Consider the following 24,298-nt stretch of genomic DNA (forward strand, 5'->3'; position numbering starts at 1 on the left):
GGTTGAGAACTTGTAGGTAACTCCACAGGTTTTCCACATGGCTTTCATGTAGTGGGACATAAAGTTTGACCCCCTGTCAGAGATTACCTCCTTAGGAAACCCAACCCTGGTAAAAATACCAAGGAGGGCCTTAGCCACAGCCGGAGCTGTAACAGTCCTCATAGGAATTGCCTCAGGGTACCTAGTAGCATGGTCTACTACAACAAGGATAAACCTGTTGCCTGAGGAGGTTGGGGGATCAAGGGGACCAACAATGTCAATCCCTACCCTCTCAAATGGGACTCCCACAACTGGGAGAGGCACTAAAGGTGCCACATTCTTGGAACCAACCTTACCAGAAGTCTGGCAGGTATGGCAGCTCTTACAATATCTATCTACCTCAGCCCCCATCTTTGGCCAATAAAAGTAGAGAGAGAGCCTTTCCTTGGTCTTCTTGAAACTCAAGTGACCAGCCAAAGGTATCTCATGGGCTAGTTGTAAGAACTGTTGTCTGTTCTCTTGTGGGACTACAAGGCGTTTGTAGTCTCCAGGTTCAGACTCAGTCGGTTCACTGTAGAAGAGGCCATCTTCCCAGTGTAACCTATACTTCCCAGGCTCTTGCCCATCAGCCTGAGAAGCTGCCTGGTGGCGGAGACCTTCCAGAGTTGGACATTCTCTTTGCCCCTTACGAAAAGCTGCCCTGCTAGGCCCACCTTCTGCCAGTAAAGACTGCAGCTCAGGATGGTCCTCAGGGTCCAAATCTCCAATAAGGTTGGGGCCTCCTTCTAGCTCTTCCTCAGAGTCTAGCTCAACCACACAGGGTTGTACCTCCCTCTCAGCCTCAGCTGGAGGTGGAGTTACAGGTGTAACTTTGGACAACCTAGGGGAAGTCCTTGTTGGAAGCACTGGAGTGCTTGCTGCTGGCTTTTTCCTAGGAGTCTTGGGTTGCCCCTTTGCTCCTGATCTGGTAGTTACTGCAGTAAGTTGCTCCAGTGGGAGAGGAGTGATTTCTGTCATCATCTCCTGAGATAACCCTCGCAGGGTTTTCTCTCTTGCAGGTTTTGTGAGCTCCTGTAACCTTTTGCTAGGTGGTCTGGGGGTATGTGACACAACTCCAAGAGCTTTGAGGTCATTACCCAACAGAACCCTACCTGGCACTTCACATTGTACATTGACAGGTATTTTCACAGCCATATCATTACATTGGATGAGAACTGGTAACTGGGGACACATCTGCACAGGCCCACCAGCTAACTGGGTGAGGCATTTGGGTGCCTTAGCAACATCCTCTGCCTTGAAAAATGATTCATCCACCACAGTTATGCTGGCTCCAGTGTCCCTAATGGCAGGAGTCTCCTGACCATTCACCTGGACACTGTCCTTATAATACTCTTTAGTATTATCTGGGATAGAGTTATAGACATCTAAATTCTGTTGTTCCCACAACCCCAGAGAGACTAAAGAAACACTAGCTGAGACTCCAGTGGGTTCATCAGCTAGTAATAGAAAGTTTCCAGTTGCCATATGTACTTCCTCTTCTGGAGCGAAGGCTAAGGAGGCAAGCTGGACCCCTGAAGGTTTACCCTTACATCTGGGATCTCCTTTCACATGGTCAGTAGCCTTACAAACAAAGCATGAGCCAAAGGCTCGCTGGAATGGAGGCTTGTTCTGACCTCCTTCTGGTCTGGGACCAGAAGGTACACTAGCCTGATTTGGTTTCCCTTGTGGCTTACCCTTATAGTTTTGTTTGGGGCCCTCTTTGGAATTTGTAGTATTAGAATTCTCTTTGGAGTCCTTCTTAGGCTGTTTCTCCCCATCCTTCTTCTGAGTTACCCCAGAATCCTTGTGAGTGGCCCTGTTGGCAACCCACAAGTCAGCAGCCTTAGCTAGTTTCCGGGAATCTAATTCCCTGGAATCAGCCAAGTGTTGTCTGAGCTCAGGAGAGCAGGCATCATAAATAGTCTCCAACATAAACAAATTCTTCATACCTTCATAAGTGTTCACCTTGTAACCCTTAATCCATCCCTCTAAGTTTTTCAACCCTTCACTCACCCAGGTAGCCCAAGGGGTACCATCATGCTTTTTGAGGCTCCTAGACCTCTTAAGATACTGGGAAGGGGTCTTCCCAAACCTAGCTATTAAAGCTAGCTTCACACATTCATAGTCCTTCTTATCCTCCTCCCCCATCTCCATTACCACATCAGTTGCAACAGGGGGAAGCCTAGAGAACAACCAGGGGAGTAAGTCATTCCCTGTGATGTTCTGGAGCCCATGATTATATTCAAACAGAGACAACCAATCCAACACATCCAATTTAGGCTCATACATACCAACCAATTCTTTAGGCATCCGGGGTCTTTTAGGACTGGAACTTCTAGAGGAGCCAGAGAGAGAAGCATTCTCAACAGATAATTTCTTCATTTCTAAGTCATACTTGAGCTCCATTTCCCTTAGCCTTAGTTCTTTGTCAGTTTGAGCATTAAGTTTCTTATACTCCAATTCTAGTTTCATTTTCTCCAGTTCAAAGTACTGAGGACTAAATGTGGGACCTGGTAAAGGTCCAGTAGGTACAGCAGGTAGAGCAGGCAGAGGCCTAGGGGGGACAGTCACAACAGCCTCACCCTCCTCTTCTGACTCTTCCTCAGAATCCTCAACATTTTGCTCCATGTTAACTTCAATACTGTCAATACTGTCATCTACAGTTGCTGGAGTGGTAGGTTCCTCTGAACCATCACCCAGACTTTGGTTAGCTAACAATCTTTCAATCAGCTCCATTTTCTTGCCCTTAGTCAGGAGATCCTTATGTTTACAGAGCACTCTTAAACAATCAGCAGTTTTGGCTGCAAGGGACTCTTGACTATAGCTTTCTATAACTGACATGTTAGAGGATTACTTTTACAGTGCTAAGCTTTGTGGTTAGTTGCACTATCTAAGGTATCTAAAGCACAATAAAATGTATACTCAATACAAATCCCACCGCTGTACACCAGTGTTAGGCAGAAACCTGTGGAGTTCCCTTGGGGAACACTGCAAAAGATTTAAGACTACAGGTATAGCAGTAAACCCACTTGGTAGCAGTCCGCACCACCCAGATTTACCTGGTAGCTGTGGCTGAGCAGTCAGACTTCCCTCAAGAAGAGTTAGGCAGTATGCAAAGTATACACAATATGTACTCAGACACAATAGTACAAGCAAACACTGACCAGAGCTTGGTTTCGAAAGTATATAGTTATTTATTTTCAAGAACACATAAGTTGAAAACACTCTAGCAAAATATAGTAAAAACACTCTAAACACAGTTATATGGACAGCAGTCTCAATCCTTATTCCTATCTAGACAACTCTAGGTTAACACCACATAATTCAAACAGAGGTGAGCGCTTAACGTTTAGATGACACTCTAGTAGGTAAAAAGAAGGGAGAAGGAGCAGAATTAGGATAAACACACCACTCTAAGGTTAAGAACACTTTTTGTAAGCTCAAAGAAGCACAAAGTCACAGGTGAGCAAAAGTCACTAAGCAGGGCCCACTCTTAGAGCAGACAGAGCGAAAACGTGCCCAAGATCACACAGTTGGTAGGCTTCAGAGTCTTGCAAAAGAGTTCGGAAAAGAGTTAGAGAGGCTTAGAAAGTTTAGCCAAAGTGTCCCAGGCAATCCCAGGATCGAAAGCCGGGGGCTAAAACTACCCCGTACAGTCGGTGGCAAGGGAAGCCAGGCGGAACACGGTACCTTAACGGAAAGGATCCTCCGGCGGGGGCAGTTGTTCCAGGCAGTGGCAGCAAGGCTCGACGTCGGTCAGGGGAGAAGAAGATCTCGCTGAAGAGCAGAAGAAGAAGGTCGTTGCACTGCCCGGGAAGAAACCAGCCGCGGAGTCCTCCGGTTAAAGGGTTGTACCGACTTTCGCGGTTGGGGTAAAAGTGGTGGGTATTCCGGTTGCCGGGGTGCTTGGCACTGGCAAGGCGGCCACGAGATACCTCGAAGAGCGGGAAGAAGGTGAAAACTGGTTGTCCCCACCAGTCAAGGGAAGGAGCCACTCCGTTAAGAGTTCTCCTCGGTCGTCGGGAAAAGTGGTGAGCTGGTTCAGCAGGGCTCCACCGGCGGTGTCGTCGTAGCAGATCAGCTCAGCTCGTCCCTCGTTGGATTCTTAGGTCCTGTGGCGACTTCTGAAGTTCCAGTCCCCAAAGCCCTGCTTTTATGCAGCAAACCCCCATTCACCCAGCCTAGCTGTCACTCAAACATGCTAAGTGGTGAGCCGGCCGGCTCACCACTTGGGCCAATCAGGACGGAGTGCGACTTGAGTTACCTAGGTAACTCAGTCCAGGGTGCCTAAATCCCCCTCCACCCCTCCTAAGTACCCCAGACAGAGTGGCACCACTTTGGAGGGCTTCTGTGGAGAAGCCCGCCAAAAGTGGGACAAAGGGCTCCACTTTGGGTCAGAGTTACAGAGGCGAATGCCAACGCCATTTTAGCATCAAGTTTTGGCAAAAAATCCCAACCGGAGTTATAATAATAAATATATAAACCGGCGGTATGTTTAAGGCTACCGTAAATAAATAATTAAATGTGTTAGCCTAAAACAATGGGAAATCCCATAGGAAAATATTCGCGGTCGAATATAAAACGTAGTTTCCACTGCCACCAGCCAAAACTTGATCAGGGGGGACGGAGACGTGCCCCCTCGACTAACAGACCCTGGGGCAATCGAATTGCCCCAGCCAGTACGTCCACAATATGATGGTTTGTACTGGTTCTGTTCAGGATTTAAGACTAGTAAAGTCTTTGGTGACTTTACATGCCCTGGGAGACAGTAGTCAGTCCCAGGGTATGGAGTCTATGTTGGGGAGTCCCTAGGACACCCCTGGGTTACGGCACAGAGGGTGCTGTGTAACCCACATCACAAAAATATATGAGGCCCTATGGAGTAAAAGACCCCATAGCCCATTCAACACAAGGTTTAACCAAAGAACACTTCAAACATGTCCAAGAGTGAGGGTAAAAGAGTCTCACTCTTGGCAGGAGAGAAAAAATAAACCCAGAAAATCCAGCAAAGCTGCTGGGGGACTCACTAGGTAGGGAAATTCAGCCTAAACAGAGAATTCTCCCTAACAAGGAGGTGTTTAGATCTCCACAGACAAAGACATTTCTTGTATTCTGAAGTATATATGAGTCGTCTATAAGATCCGAAATGTACTCAATAAGCTCCTCATTTGATGTTAAGGCCGGGCTCCCGTAGGCATTTATCACCACCAAGTTAGACGATGGCTCAGAACCTTGGTTATGAATCGGAGTTCCCCACCCAATCAATAGTTCTTGTGACAGAGCACTCGCCGATATGCATTTTGTTAACGACAAAGGGCTTCCAGATTTAATAGCCGTCAGTAAACCAGATGAGGGTCGCCCTTTTTTTCCTTTCATTGCTGCGCTCAGTGAGATCTCGAAGCCGTCCAAAACGTTTCCTGCAAACAAAGCACATCAAAATCGCCCACATTTATTTAACTTGCTTTAGTAAGATGATAATAACCGCGAGTGTTCCATGATGTCATTTTTAATTGCGAATATTTCATGTTGGGCTCATCAGGCCGCTGGTTCTCCATCTGTATCTTAATCACAGGTTGCTAGAGGGCTTCCCGTGTGGTCAGCGCTCTTGGCAACCAAGACCAGTCCTGTTTTTACCCTGGAAATAATGTGATTTATGCCAGTCAGATAACACAGCGAGTAGAGCGCTCACTTAGACATCCATGCAGAGCCTGCCAAAACAGGTTTGAATCCCGGCAGCGCCATAACCACTGCATTTGTCCATTTGCCTTTTCCTGCCTATTACTCCTTTGCGCATGCACCCTGCAGCGCTTTGTTATTCACCCATAATCAATTGGCATGACACAGTATTTCAAATGGCAAACTTGGCCGCAGTTTTATTTGCATGACAACAGGCATATTGTACACATTTGTGACCTTCAGTCTGCAAGTGTGGCGCTTGCTTTCCCGCTTTCTCTTGCTTCCCCCTATACTTTGTATAGTAGGCCCGCAACTCCCCCGACCCTTTGTACCTGAGCCAATCCTGCCGTGCAGGTGTCCGTCGGTGGGGAGAGCGCCGTTTGTTTTGGGGGAAGCTGAGCCTTGTTCGTTGCCACCAGACGCCCCTGCCGTTTAGGCCCCCAAGAGGCGCTGGTCCGGAAGAGCGAAGACCCATTCCGTTTCCTTCTGGCTCGTCCAGAGTCTATCATTTGTGCTTGGTTGCCCAAACACCGCCAACACTGTCCTCACTAGTCCTGACCGTCCTGCGACAGCGACGTTCAGGTATCACCCTCCTTCCCTGCCCTTTCGTGGGTGTGTGGGTGGGTGGGTTCAAATCGAAATCCTTCTGGTCCGGTGAGTCGGCGGGGTCCCACTGCAGGAGCGAGATGTCTTCTGCAGGCTGGCCCTGCCGCTTATATGGCGCTCGCCCCGCCCCTCTCCTTTGTCAGCCCTTCGCAGGCTTTTTCGTATTGTTTGGCGCCCTAGCGCCGTTCCGCCCCTTGCCCGCCCTTTCCCAGGGGAAGGGTCAGAGGTTGTTGGGCATGACCCTGCAGCGGTTACAAAGCGGCCTCCTCCGTTTTGCTTTGGGGTCGTCTTTTCGTCGTCAGCTACAAACTCAGCCTTTTATCCTTTCGAGGTTGATAAATGAGCACCACACACCGTGGGTAATAATAAGCAGTGCTCAGGTGCCTGAAGGTTTGCAGCGCTATATAAATGCAAATTATTATAATACATTCTTTACCACTACTACGATATGTAAATCATACCTGAACGACACAAGAACAATTAGAGAGTGAAATGTCTGGTTCGGTCTCTACATGTGATTTTATTCTGGAAATGCCACGGTCGTTGATACTTTGATCTAGAAAGAACCCATATAGGTATAGCTCAGTCTTCGGTAGCCATAGCGTTTGTGGGAACTACAAGTCTTTTGGAAAGGCTTGGTCAAAATTGTCTTTCTGTTGAATTACGAGCAACATCTTCCTCCACTCAGGAGACTTTGAGAAATGTTAAGTTCCTACTGTTAACACCAACAGTATATCAAGGGCTGCTGAAGCTCAGCCTCCTTTTCACGTGTGCAGAGGTTTCACCCTTAAAACAGGTAAAGATAATGGAGCAAGGGCAAGTACTGCTTTCTACCTCGAGGCGGGATCCTTTGGATGAATGGAGGAAAACAAGCCTTATTTGTACCTTTAAAGGGGTATTCCATAGAAATAAAAATGCGTACAAGTGTGCCCTCGTCAAGATCCTTATGGACAGTATAAATCTAGATGAGGTATCTTTTAGAGTATTTGGCTCTGTGAGGATTTTATTAGACTGCATGTACTGTGGTGGATAAAGTGTTTGGGTATTACATACAAACCCTAAAATTAAAGCATGTTCCTGGTGGAGAAGAGATGTGATGGCAGAAGCTGGAGTAGAAATATATTTAGATTGTGCCTCAAAACACTGCCGTTTTCACGACACATGATATACTCCAGGGGTTCGAGAAAATGAACTAACTGGTAAAGGCTTCCGTCCCCCCGCTTAATTGGATGCAGTCCCCCAATCTGCGACTCACTATTGGATCTGAATCAAAAAGACCTTGAACAGATCCTTTGCCCGAAAGCAGCAAAAATGACGTCGGAATCAACAAGGAAAATTATTTTTTTATTAAAATGTTTTTTGGTTTCATAACATACCAAACAAAGAAAAACAGAAAGGGGCAAAAGATTCAAATAAAGTAAACGCCTGTTGTTGACGTTAATTCGATGTGATTTGTTGACTGCAGTGAACGTTCTAATTAGTTCATAATATGGCTGTCATGCCCTGGAACTATGTACCTTTTATAGGTCCAGAAAATCATGGATCTTAGTTAACGTCTATTTATTATTCAAGCTTAGAAGGTGGTTATCTGAAAACCTATCTGATGTGAAAAGAGGTAAAATCCACCTTGCCATGGGAGATTTCAATAAAAAAAAAGATCAGGCGGCTCTCGGACGGAGATGTTAGAGCTGTCAGAGGATATGAAGTTCACCCCTTGTTTAAAGAAAGATGGTAGCGGCCCATTATTGTAGAATGTTCTGGTAGGATGCTGACTCACTCATTTAAACGAAGCATTCCTGGCAGATGCTCCACCTAATTCTACCTTTGTTAGTGGTAAACATTTTTCAATAATTGATTATGTTTTAATTGATACACTTTATATGAACCGTTTTATTAATTTGAATGTCATTGATAGACATGAAAGTGGTCCCTTTTTTGTACCATGGAACTTTCAGTTGTATATGACATGAACAATGCTGTGCTAAGAAAAAGCTGTCAAAATCAATGTAACTCAGGACGTACTGGGAACAAAGCTAAGAAGGTGGTTGACACTAAGGACCTTTTAAACTAAAAGTGACATTTTACGGTAAGAAATCTTAGCAACAGAGGGAACTACCAATGGAATTGAACTGTTGAAGAATTTCTCCACCCTATGTGAAATCATGGTTCTTGCTAACAACAGCCATAAATGTAACCAAAGGCCAGGAGAGGGCAGACAGCATGAACCTTGGCTTGATGCTAATTGCAGTTAGGGCAAAGTAGGTGTTATACAATTGTCTAAAATGCAATAATACTGACATTGCAAGAAAGGCTGAACTAAAAAAGGACTATAAAAGACTAAAAAAGAAAAAAGGACTACAAATGAAAGCAATGGGATTTGGTTCTGAAAGCAGTCAGGGGCAAGGGTTCTTGACTATTCTGGAAATTTGTAATTAAAAACTCAAATGTTGCTACAAATATTCTGGATAGTCGAATTCCGATGAGTAACGGATGTCTCCGTGTTCAGAAGGTGCTCTTTGTCCCTGATGCAGTAACTATCCCATCTTCTGGAGATCGGATCCAGCTCGTACCTACTACACTTGATTATGTTTAAGTAAAACTTAAGTCTATGAAAAAGGGGATGACATGCAGCCCTGATAAACTGAAACCTGAGATGTTTTAGCCTGCCAAGATTAGTGAAACAGGTTTTTTCCAGTGCAGTTATTCTGTTGAATAGGTCTCCAGATTCCTGGTTTGACAGCATTATTGTCTCTATTTTTGTAAAATGGGAGACACTGCAGACCCAGGTTGTTACAGACCTATAGCATTACTTGATATGTAGTGAAGGCTATTCACAAGCTGGATTGCTAGTAGACTGGTGGAACGGATAAATACCTCCTATGTCATTCCTTATAATGCAGCTGGTTTTCGGCCAGGCTCTTCACCTATCAACCACTGTATGTTACTAGGTGTTCTGGTAAACAGGTACAACAGGGCTTTGTGATGAACATTAACCTGGTGGACAGGAACACTTCATGGCACAAATTAGTTTGGGATCCCAGACAGTGTTATTCAATGAATCCAACTGATCTATAAAAATACATCTCTGGTGGTAGGGCAGGGGACCAGATGTTCGGCCCCCTTTGAATCAAATAGGGGTATTGGACCGGGCTTTTCATTATCTCCTCTATTATTTATATTAATAGCGACAGATTATTCGTCATGTCTTGTTGATCATCAACATGCAGCACCGTCCCTTAATGGTACAAAATATCATTCTTTAATGTTTGCTGATGATGCAATTTGGATGGTCCTAACTCTGATACGCCTTCAGAGAAGTCGCCTGGTACACCTACAGAGAAGTCTCACTGCTGAAAATGCTTATTTTAAATCGCTAAAGCTAAAGTTTGAAATGAATTTAGCGAAAACCAAAGTTCTATCATTCGGAAGGAAAATATTTCCATTTAAATGGTCCATATATAGTGATATGATATATGATATGACATTTATAACGCGCCTATACACAAGTGTTTCAAGGTGCGACGTGGCAAGGGAGGGGAAACCGAGGGAAGACAGAGTCAGCGATCCTACTAGGCAAGGTGACATTGAGATCGCTCAAGTGCAGGGGTGGGAGGAAGGGGAAAAGTGTGGGGGGAAAGGGAGAGGGTAGTGCAGTAAGTACATAGGATAACTGTAAAATAAATAAAGACAATATATAATAAATAGGGATACAGAAACAGTTCCCGAGTGTAAGAGTTGCCAAGGGGGCAGTGCAGGTGTGCAACTGGCAGGGGGGGACCTGGGCCCGAGTTCAGAGGGTAGCCAGGTAACCAGTGCACTTTCATTTTAGTGTCGGCAAAGAGGCTATAAAACATGAAACAAATTTAGACAAAACCTTTTTGCAAAATGGGTCCTGTGTAGCACATAAATCTGCTAAATCTAAGGATAGGGGGACTTTTACAATTTTATTATACATTTGGTGCTCAAGTTCTTTTGAAATGATTCTATAAAACGCTATTTGCCCACAGGCCTCAGAGCGCTACGAAGAAAACAGAACTACAAACAATACATATATAAATAATTTAAAAAACACAAGAGGGGACGGGCAAAGATGAAGAGAACAAAGATATAAATCAGGAATCCAATAAAACAATCAATTCGATGTTTCGGGAAACAGTTCGGGGTCAAACTACAAGTCCCAAGAGTCGAGGAGCCCATGGGCAAGTATTTACATAATCTCAAAAAACGAAGAAGCGTACTGCCTCCACACCCCACCAGTATGCAATCCCTATTCCTCTGGGCACACCAATCGTCAAGTTCAAACCTATGCAGAAATTTCAGATCGGAACATCGGACTACTCCGGCACAGATCTTGCACGAAGCCAGATGAGAACTTTATTCCGTAGTGCATCTCTTGGTTCTCTCTGAGAGGGTTTCATAACGTTGGTAATGATGACATTCCTGTGATCCAGAACCAGTGCTCTAATGGATTCGACTTTAGGCATTGTCGTGTTAGTTTTCCTTGAGTGCAAACTTTGTAAGTTGGCTGGTCTAAGATTCGTGGGCTCAAAGGAGCCATCCGAACCTAATTTAACAAAAGCATCCGCAGACCCTGGCGGGACAGAACTATGACTCGATAGTTGCTTGTTTCCTGGAGAAGAGGAGAATGGTAGTCCTACTTTCATGGGTGGCATGAGGGCAAAAACCAACTTGGCAAACTCCTGTAGTTTGTGAATAGTTATCAACTTCTTTTGGAAGTAAGTCAGTTTGAGAAGAACAGTTCAGTGGTCAGATGTCTTACTGAAAGAGCAACGGCTATTTCACGACTTATTTCAATGATATTAGACTGATGTTTCTTGGCAAAATAGTCCCGAGACACCAGCCAAGCAACAAGATCCTGCCGGGAATCACAACTATTTAACTCTTTAATGAGAGTGGCCTTCAGTCAGGGATACTGTTGCTCTTAAGTTCTCCCAAAGGATATAAGGTGGGAACAAGGTTGGAACAAGGTAAGAACCCCATCCCCCCGAGAAGAAGTTACCAGTGGCGAAGAAGTTAATAATTCCCCACTGTTTTCAGGATGATTTTCAAATCTGGCAGCCCCATGGGCTGTGGCTGTTTTTATTAGTGGACCCTTAGTTCCTGAGCTCATTAGTTGCAGAGCCAACTCTAAGCATTTTATTGGAGTAGCAAAAGCCTTATCTCAATGCAACTAAGTTCGCTAAGAGGACTCTCAGTTCTGTTAGCGTGAATACGCTGTCTCCTATGTGAACTTAGAGCCAGTACTTCTGACATCCGGTCCCCATTATGAGGGGGCGAGGTAGTCAGAGTCAGGGGCGGGGTTCTTTGGTTTAGGTAACATTGCTAAATGCAGGGTGCTGCTAAAATAGTTTAACAACATTCCCAAGTGTAAGACGCAGCTCGGGAAATTTGGAGAATGGCATAGGCAGGAGTGCTGAAAAACGAGCATTAAAGGTGTTGAAAACAGGCTGCTGTAACAGGAAAAGCACAGAAAGAAATAAAAGCAGGAGATGGCCCACCACACCAAACAGTGCGTACCTGCTAAACAGTGTTTATCTGTGTCGGAACAAAATCAGTATCGGAACACAGGGATCTTAAGAGGTCTGCACGTCTGTTTCATCGACGGAGGCAGCAGGAACTTGCAACAGCCACCGTTCCAGCCTATAGCACCAACAGGATACTTCAGCCGCCGATGGAGTAGGCAAGACAGCACCATGCAATGCAGCCGATTAGAGCAAGGCACCCAAATGAGTGAGCAGGAAGGCGTCAAGTCGCACTGCAACGGATGTAGCGGCTGTTACAGCCTCTTCCGACACCCCCAGAGCATATTCCCTTTGAATGAGATATTTAAATCTAAAATATCTTTGGTTTCCCTTTACAGAGCTGAAGTATGGGAAACTCGGGCCCAGGCCATCTGGTAATGTTCCAAATCAGTTCCTAAGATCAATTTTGGGCATCCTAGATTGCACTCTGATGTGCGCAATTAGGATGGAGTTAGGAATCCCCCCGTTGGCATCCCTTTTGTGTATGCTGCTCCACTTAGATATTTAGCTAAACAATCTGCTGCTGGGTTCATAAACCACAATGTTAAAAATGCATTTAGTCGAGGTGGCGCTGTGGAGCAGCCCAAGATGGCTGCCTAGCCTTTCAGCTCCGTGCGGCCTCGGCATTCATCTGCTCCCATCTGCGGTTCCCATTATTGTGAAGGACTATAAGCTGGCCGAGTTGCTTCTGCCACTGCACTGGACATTTTGTGCGATTTTGGTCTCGATCGGCCCACCTGGGACCTGGCTGACGGCCCTGGCGAATTTGGGCCTAGCATTCCATCTGGCCCAGGTGGTTGCCTAACATCCGGCCCTCCCGCCTGGCCTGCCTGTCTCCTGGGTCCCCTCCCCGCTCCCGCTGCCCACCGCTCTGTGAAATCACGGCGAGTGCCTGGGGGTCCTTCTGCGGACGCCACCACTCCGTGGATGCCACCTGATGCGTCAGTGATCATCGCGACCCCCCCCCAGCGCCGACGACACGGAGGATCCCATCGACCCGCTGCCGTGAACCAGGTGAGCGAGAGCTGGAGCGGTGGGCGTCGAGACCTCTGCCCACTGTCTGCGACACTACGGGCCTGTACTGTCATAAAGAAGCGGTCCTCATTGTACTGCCTGCCCACCTTTCCGCTGACATTGTCGCCGCCTCTGCCCGCGCCCCCCTATGAATGATCCCGCTGGCACCCCCAGGCAACCTGTACACATAAGGGGGCCGCGATCGCTCGGCATCACAGCCTTGCCGCTCCACCGCTGACTCTCTGCTATCCACGGCGGTCCCCCACCTACCTCTAACCGCCTACCGCTACCGAAAGACACTGCGTTTGAGCCTGTTGGCCCTGGCCCATCTCAGCTCTCCATCCTACCTATAAGTGGGCCCTCACTGCAACCGTGCCAACCACAACGACAATGCCTAGCAGAAATAAGGCGGGGTCCCAAGAAGGCACAATGGACAAATACACTAAAGCGGTCCCTCTAGATGACCCAGCCAGCACATCATCGCTACAGGACGAGCCAGATTTAACCCAGCACCGTGCGGTCGAGGCCCCTGACCTCACCCTACTAATGGAATCCATGGCTAAAAACTTTGCCTCGTTCCATGAAAAATTAGACGACATCAACGCTAACGTCGCCTCGCTTAAGGCTCGAGTGGACCAGGCAGGATCGAGGATCACCGAGGCGGAAAATAGGATCTCCTGGAACAAAGATAGCATCACCGCGCTCCAGGACACTGTGGGCCTCATTACGACCCTGGCAGAACAGGTTAAACGGCGCCGTAAAAGGCTGTGGCGCCGTTCAACCCGTTCCGCCACATTACGAGGTCCCCTCGCGGGACACGTTAAGCACGCCTGGGAAAACCAGGCGTGCATACCGGGTCCCGCGAGGGGAAGAGGGAGCAAACAACGGGCCATCTCGTAATGGCCCGTTGTTTACTCCCTCTCCCATTCCCATTCAGCCCTATGGGGGCTGAAATGGGAATGGGGATGAACCGTGTCCGTGTCCTCGAGTGAGGAATTACCGGGCCATCCGAACTCGGAATGGTCCGGTAAGTCCTCATTCCGAGGACACGGACACGGATGCGGTTTTGCCGGCAGCCATGCCGCAAATAGCGGCATGGCTACCGGCATACCTCGTAATGAGGCCCTGTGGCCTCCCTAACGCGTGACATGAAAGAAGTCAAGGCGAAGTGTGACGATCTGGAGTCGTGCTCCCGTAGGAACAACTTGCGCATTATCGGGGTCCCCGAAAATGCCCTCAAGGGGCAGATGGAGGATGCAGTGGAGAAACTCCTCAAGGACCTGCTGGACGACCCTGCTCTCTCTCCATATTTCACGGTCGAGCGAACTCACCGGGCCCTGGCTCCACGGCCCAGACCCGGCGACATCCCCAGACCCATTATCGCCAAGATTCTCAACTACCGCGACAGAGATCTCATCCTCCGTCTGGCGCGGGAAAAGGGGGACCTGCGTTTTGAAGCCCACACGGTTAGAATCTTCCCAGACTTCTCGCTGGGGGTGCAGCAGGAAAGGCGCCAGTTCCTAGGCGTCAAAAAGCTGCTCCGGGAGCGCAACGTCCCCTACGCCATCCTGTTCCTGGCACGACTAAAGATTACCCATGATGGTAAGATCTTCTTCACTGTCCCTGACGAAGCAGTGAAGTTTATTGAACTACATATACCTCTCCCCGGGCCACGAGCTGACCACACGCCATAGACTACACACCCTACAATGTTCTCAAAGTGTCCACGGATCCGTGACTCTAATGTGTTGATGGCAACCCCGCCATGTCCACTCAATAACGGCGGCCTCTTGCCATGTGTATGCAGGCCACGTGCTAGCTCCTGCACTGCTTCTTTGCCTTCTCCCTCACCTGCCCCCTGGAGCTATCCCTGTGCCCTGCTCTCTCATGCGATGTCATCTTGCCAGAGCGTCTTCTCTGGTTCTCGGAGGCTGTCTATGATACCTGTTTTAGCGCAACAATACACTCGGGACAGCGTCTGCTGCCCCACATCAAGCCACACATGCCGGCCGCACGGCACTAGCGCCCCACGTTGCAGTTGCAATGTTTGCTTTCACTTTTATTTTGTTCTTCCTATTGACTGGCTCCTGTTGGGCTAGGATGTGGCCCTATCCACGTTGGATCAGGTCCTCCGACCTTTGGTTCCCGGTCGGAGCAAGCCCATGGGGCATCAGGTGTGTTTTGGGGTGGGGGAGGTGCACTGCATGTTGGGGTTGGGCAGTGAGGGTGGGGGGTGGCGTAATTGGGGTTGTGTTAACAGTTAAAAACATGGCTGAGAGACGCATGACCTTAACTCAACACTGCTGTGCACACGGCAGGTGCATGAGGGACAATCCTGATGAATACTACTACTGGGATGTTCCATAATATATTGCTATGGCTTTAAACATTGTCACATGGAATGTTCGCGGCCTAAGCAATTTCACTAAGGCCCGCAGTATAACTGCCTATGCCTAGCGACATGGCGCCAAAATCCTCTTTCTCCAAGAGACCCACGCTCTCGGGCGCCTAGCAGCATGTCTCGCCCCGACGTGGGGCAACAACAGATTCTACACAAAGTACTCCACCCAATACAGGGGGGTCCTAACCCTCATCCATAAATCAGTCCAGTTTTCCCTGCGCTCCAGCCATATTGACTCTGAGGGTAGATATGTGATCCTCCATTGCTCACTCGCCAATATGGAATGCCTCCTAGTGAACACATATGCCCTGAACTTTGAGTTCTTTGACGCCATCGCCACCACGCTTCTGAAATACATTGGGATTCCCATAATCTGGGGCGGGGACATGAATTTGATCCTAGACAAAGACCTGGACAGGTCCGGGACGGCGCGCAGAGCCCCGTCACAAGCAGCCCACAGGCTACACGCCCATATCGACACACTGGATCTCAGAGATGCATGGAGAGCTCTCAACCCACAAGTTAGAGAGTACTCTTTTTACTCATCGGTACACGATAGCCTCTCCAGGATCGACCTGTTCCTCATATCGAGCTGCATGATGGGCAGGGTCATGGAAACTAAGATACTACTGCGCACACTATCGGACCATTCACCGGTAACACTCCAGATAACACTGAGACACGACCAGCCCCCCCCCGCTCCTCGTGGAGATTTAAGTCGGAGGCCCTGCTAGACATAGTCTTTAAAGCTGATATCTTAGCCGATATCAACACCTTTTTCGAGTGCAACAACAGGCATGACACCTCTGATGGAGTGCGCTGGGAGGCATTCAAGGTCTTCATCAGAGGGATGTGCATATCTAGAGAGGCTGGGGTCCTCAAGGCCATAAAAAATAGCTTGCAACAGTCAGAAGCGAAATTAAAAGAGCTAGAGAGGGCATATGCCTCCTCCCCTTCCCCGGCTGCACTGGCACAGATTAGGGCGGAATTAGAAACATTCGAGTCCCACGCCCTGAGAGAGGTTCGGTACTTCGCCCGCCCTGTGGCGGCCAGGAAGTATGGTGAGGGGGATAGGCAGGGTCGAACACTGTCCAGACTGGTCCGTACTGAGGGGGGCAGGAATCGCATTGATTTCGTCAAGGAAACACGAGGCACCATGTGCTGGTCCGACCAGGAAATACTCGGGACATTCACCACATTCGACACAACCCAATATGGCCCACAGCAAGAACACAGCCTGCAAGACACTGACACCCTATTAGATCAGATCCCCATGACCCTCCTCTCCCGCGCGACCAGTGACCTCCTTGAGGCCCCTATCACCCACGATGAAATAACCACGGTCATCTCGAACTGCCCCAGGGGCAAAGCGCCGGGCCCCGATGGCCTCACCTCAGAGTTCTATCGAGAGCATGTAGCCATTCTGGCACCCAGACTCCTGGAGGTGTGGAACGAATCCCTAGAGTCAAACATCCTATCCCCATCCATGCGTGAGGAGCTTATAACTGTACTACCCAAGCCAGGCAAACCATTGGACGAATGTGGGTCTTCTAGGCCCCTTTCTCTGATCAATACTGACACTAAAATATTCGCCAAGATCATTGCCAATAGGTTTCTCCCCATTATGCCCCACCTAGTCCACCCCGACCAAAGTGGCTTTGTGCCCGGCAGATCTACCGCACTAAATATCCGTTGCCTGTTCAATGTTCTGGCTAGGATTGACCCCAATGCACAGGCCGTGGCAGTCACCCTGCCGTACATGAGGTCGTACATCAAACTCCTTTACACAACCCCGCTGCCAGAGTCCTGGTCAACTCCAGGGCCTCGGCCCCCTTTGCTCTACACAGAGGAACCCACCAGGGCTGCCCGTTTTCTCTGATACTCTTTGCGCTCGCCATATAGCCCATGGCTGATAACGTAAGGGACAAACATACGCGCAAAGGTATGCGTCTCCGTGATACTCCCGAGATCATTTCTCTATACGCCGACAACGTGCTCCTATATATTAGAGACCTGGCTGCCCACCTAGATCCGATATTGAGAGACATAACCAAAATTGGCACTTTCTCGGGCTTCACCATAAATTATTCTAAATCCGAAATCTTCCCGCTCACCCCCTCCACTACACAACCGTCCTGCAAATTCAACCTTCGATGGTCACCGGGAGGCATCAGGTACCTTGGAGTGCAGGTGTCCCTCACTAAAGATTCACTGTTGGCTGACAATTATGCGGCTGTGGTGCAGCTTGCTGAGGCTCAAATGTCTCCCACTCTCTTTGTCGGTTAGACTATCTCTAATCAAAATGATTATGGTCCCTAAATTTCTCTACGTCTTTGCAAATGTGCCGATCTGGCACGGAAAGCGATATTTCAAGAATCTACACGCTGCATGTGCCCAATTCCTGTGGCACTCGGGCGCGGTTCGTAAGAAATGGCAACACATGACTCTCCCCTATGGCAATGAGGGCTTCACCGCCCCCGATTTTGCCAAATATTGGACAGCTGCGCAGGCCCAACACGCCATATACTGGTACACGTTCTCCGACCCACCCCCCGCATGTGAAGCTCGAGAAACTAGCGAGCGAGAGCGTTAACACCCTCTCCCTCATCCTCCATCACACATATCATGCCGACGCCCCGGCAGACCCTGTGGCGGCGACTGTTAGGGCCTGGAAACATATCTTGCAGATACAACCTGACCACCACCCTTACTACAAATGGCTACCCATCTGGCAGTTCCCGGGCCTCAGCCCTACACGTGATAAGCTTTTGATGAAACATTGGCATGATCTAGGCTATCGAGCCCTGACTGACTTTTACCCTGACGGGAAGTTTATCACTCCGCAGACTTGGCGCCCCGGACACCAAGGTACTGCATTGGAACTGCTACAATACTTCAGGCTGAGAGCGGTGTTCCGCGCCTGGTGGCCCTTATTCCCGGATGAGCCTCCAGACTCACCTGAGATCCAGTATATATCCAACTCGGCTGGTGCTAGGGGGATAGTATCCGCGCTGTACAAACTGTTGATGGCCGACCCCACAGACGTGCCAATCAAGGCGCGAGATACGTGGAGTGAGGAGCTGGGCCTCCCCATCACGGACACAATGTGGGGGAAAATGTGCACACACACCCGGACCACCTCTCTGAATGCCAGGCATAGGTGTATGCAATACAAGCACCTTAACGGACTATATTACAAACCTCAAAGACTGGACAGGTTTGCACACACCCAGGCCCGCACCTGCCCTAACTGCGGTTCTCCTGCTGCAGATCATACTCACATGTTTTGGTCCTGTGACGCGCTGGGCTCATACTGGAAGGCCATAATTGAAGCTCTCTCAGACATCACAGCGTCCCGTATCCCTGCAGAACCCCTTGCTGTACTGTTCGGCCTTTGGGATAGCCCGGAATTGAGGAAAAGGTCTAGGTTTCTCAATGTTGCCACCATAATAGCCAAAAAATGCATATTACAATGTTGGAAGCGCCAATCCCCCCCCTCGTTTGAGATGTGGATGAGGGCCCTCACCTGGACTCAATCGTGCGAGGAGGAATATATCAATACCCTCCCGCTGGCCTCCCGCCCCAGGAATGTGTGGACAGAATTGTGTACATATTCAAATAACAAAGACGACCTAGAACTATTGTCCTCCCCTCCTCCTGGTGATGTAATCTAATCCACTGCTGTACCGCTTGGAGCTGGGCAATGGCCACACCGATATCTACCTAACATTCCCATGTATTGCACTACTATGTATATACCTGTAACTCTTGCTATGCTGTACAGTGTGTTGATTGTCTTTTCTCTCACCATGCCAATAAAGAAAAGTTTAAAAAAAAATGCATTTAGTCATGGGGTGGGAGGGACTAGTAACGCATAGCTCTCAACCATTTGCGTCGCAAAGGCGGGTGAAATCACCCGATTTAGTTTTTGGCGGGTGAGACGCCCATTGGAATGAATGGGCGTGCAGGAGGTTGGGCGGGTGAGTCAGCCCTTTACAAGGCGGGTGACACCCGCCAAAAGCGTGTGAGTTGAGAGCTATGTAGTAACGTGCTCTCCTTGGTGGACTCATATTTGGACACTATGTACAAAATGGGACATCTGTAACCCCATAATGCTACTAAAGGAGGAATCTCCCCCAAATCTATTAATGAAAATAAAAATCATGGCAGCAGCAGATTGGGATGTTTTAACTGCTGCAAATAATCATTACTCCTTAAAACATTGGGTATAAATAAAATAGCCACTTGTCTCTGAAGACTGAGCTCAATTGTCTCCCTGAGGTGAAGCCCTTTCCTAATTCATATGCAACTAAACGTTCTCCCACCTGGTGACGAAAGCTGGTGCCGGACAGGCTCTATAGCTAATGATATCTGTGACCGTGAAATCAGAGGAACAGACAACCTACTTTACCTTTTATTGCTTTGCTCCAAATATATGATTTTAAGGAAAAGTTTCATTAGGCAACATTTTTATAGGCTCTGGATTAGAACTAGATGGGAAGCCCTAACACCAATTCTGACAGCTCGTGATACACAGCTTGATTACAAAGTGGCAGTAAGACGTTTAAGGTTCATTTAGCACATTTCTATGTGTACGGTTTAATACAATATGGGCCTCATTACGAGTCTGGCGGTAACTCTGCCGGTGCTACCAGCGGGTTGCCGCCGGACTAGTAACATTTTACTGGCGCCTGAATACCCTGTGCCACCGGGAGACTACAAGTCCAGCGGCCCGGCAAGTCAGACGCTGGTAAAATGTTAGTCCCCATAGGATTCTATGGGAGTGGGGACTCAGAATAGCCGGCCTCATTGTAACGGGGCCGGCGCTTCCGTGAAGAGTATGACTACCGCAGCCACTGTGCCCGGCAGGGTCAGACCTGGCGGGCGCAGCGGCCCCAGCAGGCAAACTTGTAGTTTGCCGGTCCGGAAACAAGAGTGAGCTTACCAGCACCTGAGTTTCTGGACTGGCAAACTTGTAATGAGGCCCTTTGTCTTTTTATTGTTGGTATTCATATACTTTGCATTGTATTTTAAAGGCAGAAGCTTAATAAAATGTATCGTCGTTGTACTAGTGACTTTGATTAGCTATTAGCTGCTGAAAGATGTAATACTAATGTTCTCCACTCCATTAGGGCACTGTGGTTACACCATAAAATTGACCCTTGTCGAGTAAGGTTTCTGGTCCGATACCGTCAGTTTTTGATAACAATCTTTGGGAATGGGACCAATAATGGGGTAGGTTAAATACATTGAAAAGTGTTTAATCAACAGCTATTCCAATTGAGGTGTCATGATTAATAGTGTCTGTAATCAACAGCCATTCCAATAGGGGTATCATGATTAATAAACGTGTTGTGAATCATTATTATCAACTAATATTCGGATGGCATAATCTTTGAGATCTACAAATGGAGTTGGATGTAGAGACAGGCCTTTTTGCTGAAGATTATCATTTAAGTAAGTAAACGATTCTTCATGAAACAATGGGCATCATTACAAGTTTGGAGGTAGGCATGCCTGTAATACAGGCAGGCTACCTCCAATCTTGCGAAGAAATCTGGCACCCGCGAATGCGCAATTACTGGGGTATTCCGGCCCCGCCGGACCTGGTAATTGCCCTTTCGCGGGTGCCGCCATCGGGTGATCCCCATTCCCATTTGAGCCCACTAGGGCTCAATGGGAATGGAGATGCCTGTAGCATCGGCACCAATCATTACAGTGCCTGTGCTACAGGCAAGCTGTGCTCGCGGTGCCTTTCATTCCGCCAGGTCAGACCTGGAGGAATGAAAGGCACCAGCGAGCACGACTCGGAGTTTGCTGGTCTGGATACAACGGTACCGGCAAACTAACTGGTACTGTTGTATCCGGACCAGCAAACTCGTAATGAGGACCACTGTCTGTCCCTTTATGATCTTTATTGGCAACGTGTATTGTCGAGTATTTCCTGGAATAGTTACTTCTTCTTTGAACTTTGGCAGCATAAGGCAGTAATTGAGCTGACTAAATGTTTTTTTAAATTCATTAAAGTCCATCCGGTCTCCCACAATTCTGGACCAGACTTTGTTGCTAATAAGATCCATATGTATTGCGAATCGATGCAATAATTACCGATATAACAGTCACAAGCAACATCTCTTATGACCCAACATCTCTTACGAACCCATGACATCAAAGATGACATCACAAATGTCATTGATGACATCACTGATGACATCACAGGTCGGGCTCCCTCTCTTTTTGTTTAGTGACATATCTACACTAGGTGCTTTTCTTCACTAACAGTGTAATACTTCACGTGAATTAACCACATTTTTTGTCTTTTAACAGAACATACCGGAATGCAAAGCAGTACACCACAGGTGGCACCTTTTCCACAGGAACATACGGCCACCGAAACTGAAGTAAACGCTGGGCATATACAAGTTGACCGCCTGGACGCCAAAATTGATCAGTTGCTCCTCCAATTTTCCACCTTGAGAAAGTTTGTAGAACAACATATAATGGGGAAAATAAGATATCACTGCCCAACTTGCACATGCCTGCCTTCCCCATTTCCCAGCCCCCTTTCCCCGCGAATTGAGTGTCATGAGAGACGCTTCGATGAAACCTCAATCCCTTCTTTCCCTCACCAGCAGCTTGTTGAAATGGGAAAATCCCTAATATATGTATCTGTTTCTTGTACCCCCTTCCCTTTCTGAATAGTCACTATGAATGTGTGCTAATAAAGATTGATATGTTAATTTGTACTGATTGTGTATGTCCCTTTTTTTTTGTTTAACAAGGCTATTGTAAGTGTGAAAGGCACAGCACTAGTGGAGATGATTGGAAGTGAGAAAAATGGAGGAGGCGGACGACCGCCGCACCTGGGTTCCATATGCACAATCACAATAAAACCATCCGTAGGATGCCACTACGGGCAGCATGTTTGCATGCACGCAACCGCCTCTAAATTGTTGCAGGAGCGTCAGTTTATCTGTGGCACAACTGCGCACATGCGTATTTTGTCCTGCAAAGCCTGGTAACACTGTTCTTGGTCAATATATGCAAATGATTCCGCTACGGTATCGTGCACACAGCAAGCGTAGGTAGAAATGTGCATGTGCCATATGTTTAAGTAGTCCGGGGATGGCAAGAGTATCGGTAGGAGAACTATGCACGTGGCCACAAAGTATAAAAGCCAATATACGTCCGGCAGACAAGCTTGCAAATGGAGAACAATGGTGACGTCACCATGGTAACGGATCAACAGTGAGCCTGGTACTTTATTTGGCAGACACGACCCAGATCCGTACACATCGAAAGAGGACATTTTTCTGCAATGTATGGAGTGTTACAGTCATAATGCACCCTTACAGATATCCTCCACTCTTCCTTCTACATGTAGATATTGTAGGTAAAGAGTTAGTGCCACTTTGCAGTGTCACATGCTCCACATCAGCCCTATAAAACGGCACACCCCACGAGTGTTCTGTTTGGCTTTCTAGAGAAGAGCACCAGTGCACATTGGTTGGGGCAGAAATTGCTTTCTCACAAATTGTGTGCCTGCAAACTACTTCTCCAAGTAATGGCCACCAGAGCTTCTGCTACTACTTCTGACTCAGAAGCACCTACACCCTCACCAACACCTCCTTCTGAAAGTCCTGAGCAAGGGGACAGGCGTCATAATGTGGAGGGACATCGAAAAAGAAAAGAGAATAAAGTAGAAGGAATCCCCATTACCTACAGCCATTGTCAATCCTGGGTGTGGAAACTATTTAGGAGAGTTGGAGATGTGCCAAAATCTTGTGCAAACCAGGTGCAGTGCACTGAGGGCACCATAGTACTCAGTCGCGGAAAACCTGGCTTGTACAGCTATGGCACCACCTCCATGCGGCGGCACCTGAAAGCGAACAACCAAGCAGAGGGTTGTCCCCTTCCAAGCAGGCAGTAGGTTATTGTCCCCTAAAGCATCCTGCGCATCTGTTCCTGCCACCACTAGAGACACTCCAGTAGGCCACCTTGTCCCGCAAGCAGCAATGGAGGACATACGCAGTGCTACAGACCCCTACCTTCCTAAGGTCACTGTATTGCGTATAAACTGCAATGCGATACTGTGTAGGGGAGAACATTTACGAAGTGCTTTTGAGGCTGCAGTCAGGGAGCATGACAAACACTGCCCCCCTACCGAAGTAAGGTGCACCACACATCTTCTGCTCTCCAAGTACGATTTCTTATCCTTGTGGTTGGTACCCTTTGCCAAATCTCCCTTCCACTGCTGGCTTTTCTGGCGTGTTTTATAACAGGAAAAATGCTACACAGCCAGAAGGTGGGGGAAATAAAAGGCTCTTTTCAGAGCCACTTTGCACTGTTCAGAAATAGAAGTTGAATGTAAACTCACCACTAGGGGGCGAGGCGCAAGATGGCCGCGGGCTAGAGGAGCTCCGACACGAACGAGAATGGAGCCGCAAAATAATGCTCAACCAAGCCAGCACACAGTTGCATTAATGAGGGACAATTGAAGCGAGAATAACTGGATCCAGAAAAACATAACCGCAAGAGAAACGGAGCAAGATTGCCCACATTACGGACCGGCTGCCGCCCCAGAGTAGCAGCACTGGAAAAAGCCCGCCAAAACCCGCATCTCCCAACGGACACCTGGGCTGCTGAGATTGCACAAGCACAACAGGGCACCAAGCATTTCTGATGATGTGCAGAACCCTGACTCTCCCCCCGCACTGATCGGGCCGGACCTCCCACACACCCTGCCTTCACAAGCCCCGCACCTCCCTCGCCTGCAGCAACCAGCACTGCGGGCTGAGGCGGGTGCACACCGCGTCTATTCCACAGCGGAAGGCCGGGGGGAGCGTGGACGCTGACCTGTGGCTATGGAGAGAGGGGAGACCACCTCCAACCGCCAGGACCGTGGCTGACAGCACTTCACGGCCCCCCTGACACACAGCAACCCTGAAGTGCACAGCAGAAGGACCCGGACCAGAGGACACCGACGCTGCTATCAGGACCCGGCGCAGAGTGGAACACAGCACAAGTAAGAGACTGAGGG

This window comes from Ambystoma mexicanum, chromosome 1p (genome assembly GCF_040938575.1).
Source record: "Ambystoma mexicanum isolate Mex_15411 chromosome 1p, UKY_AmexF1_1, whole genome shotgun sequence".
Classification (NCBI taxonomy): Eukaryota; Metazoa; Chordata; class Amphibia; order Caudata; family Ambystomatidae; genus Ambystoma; species Ambystoma mexicanum.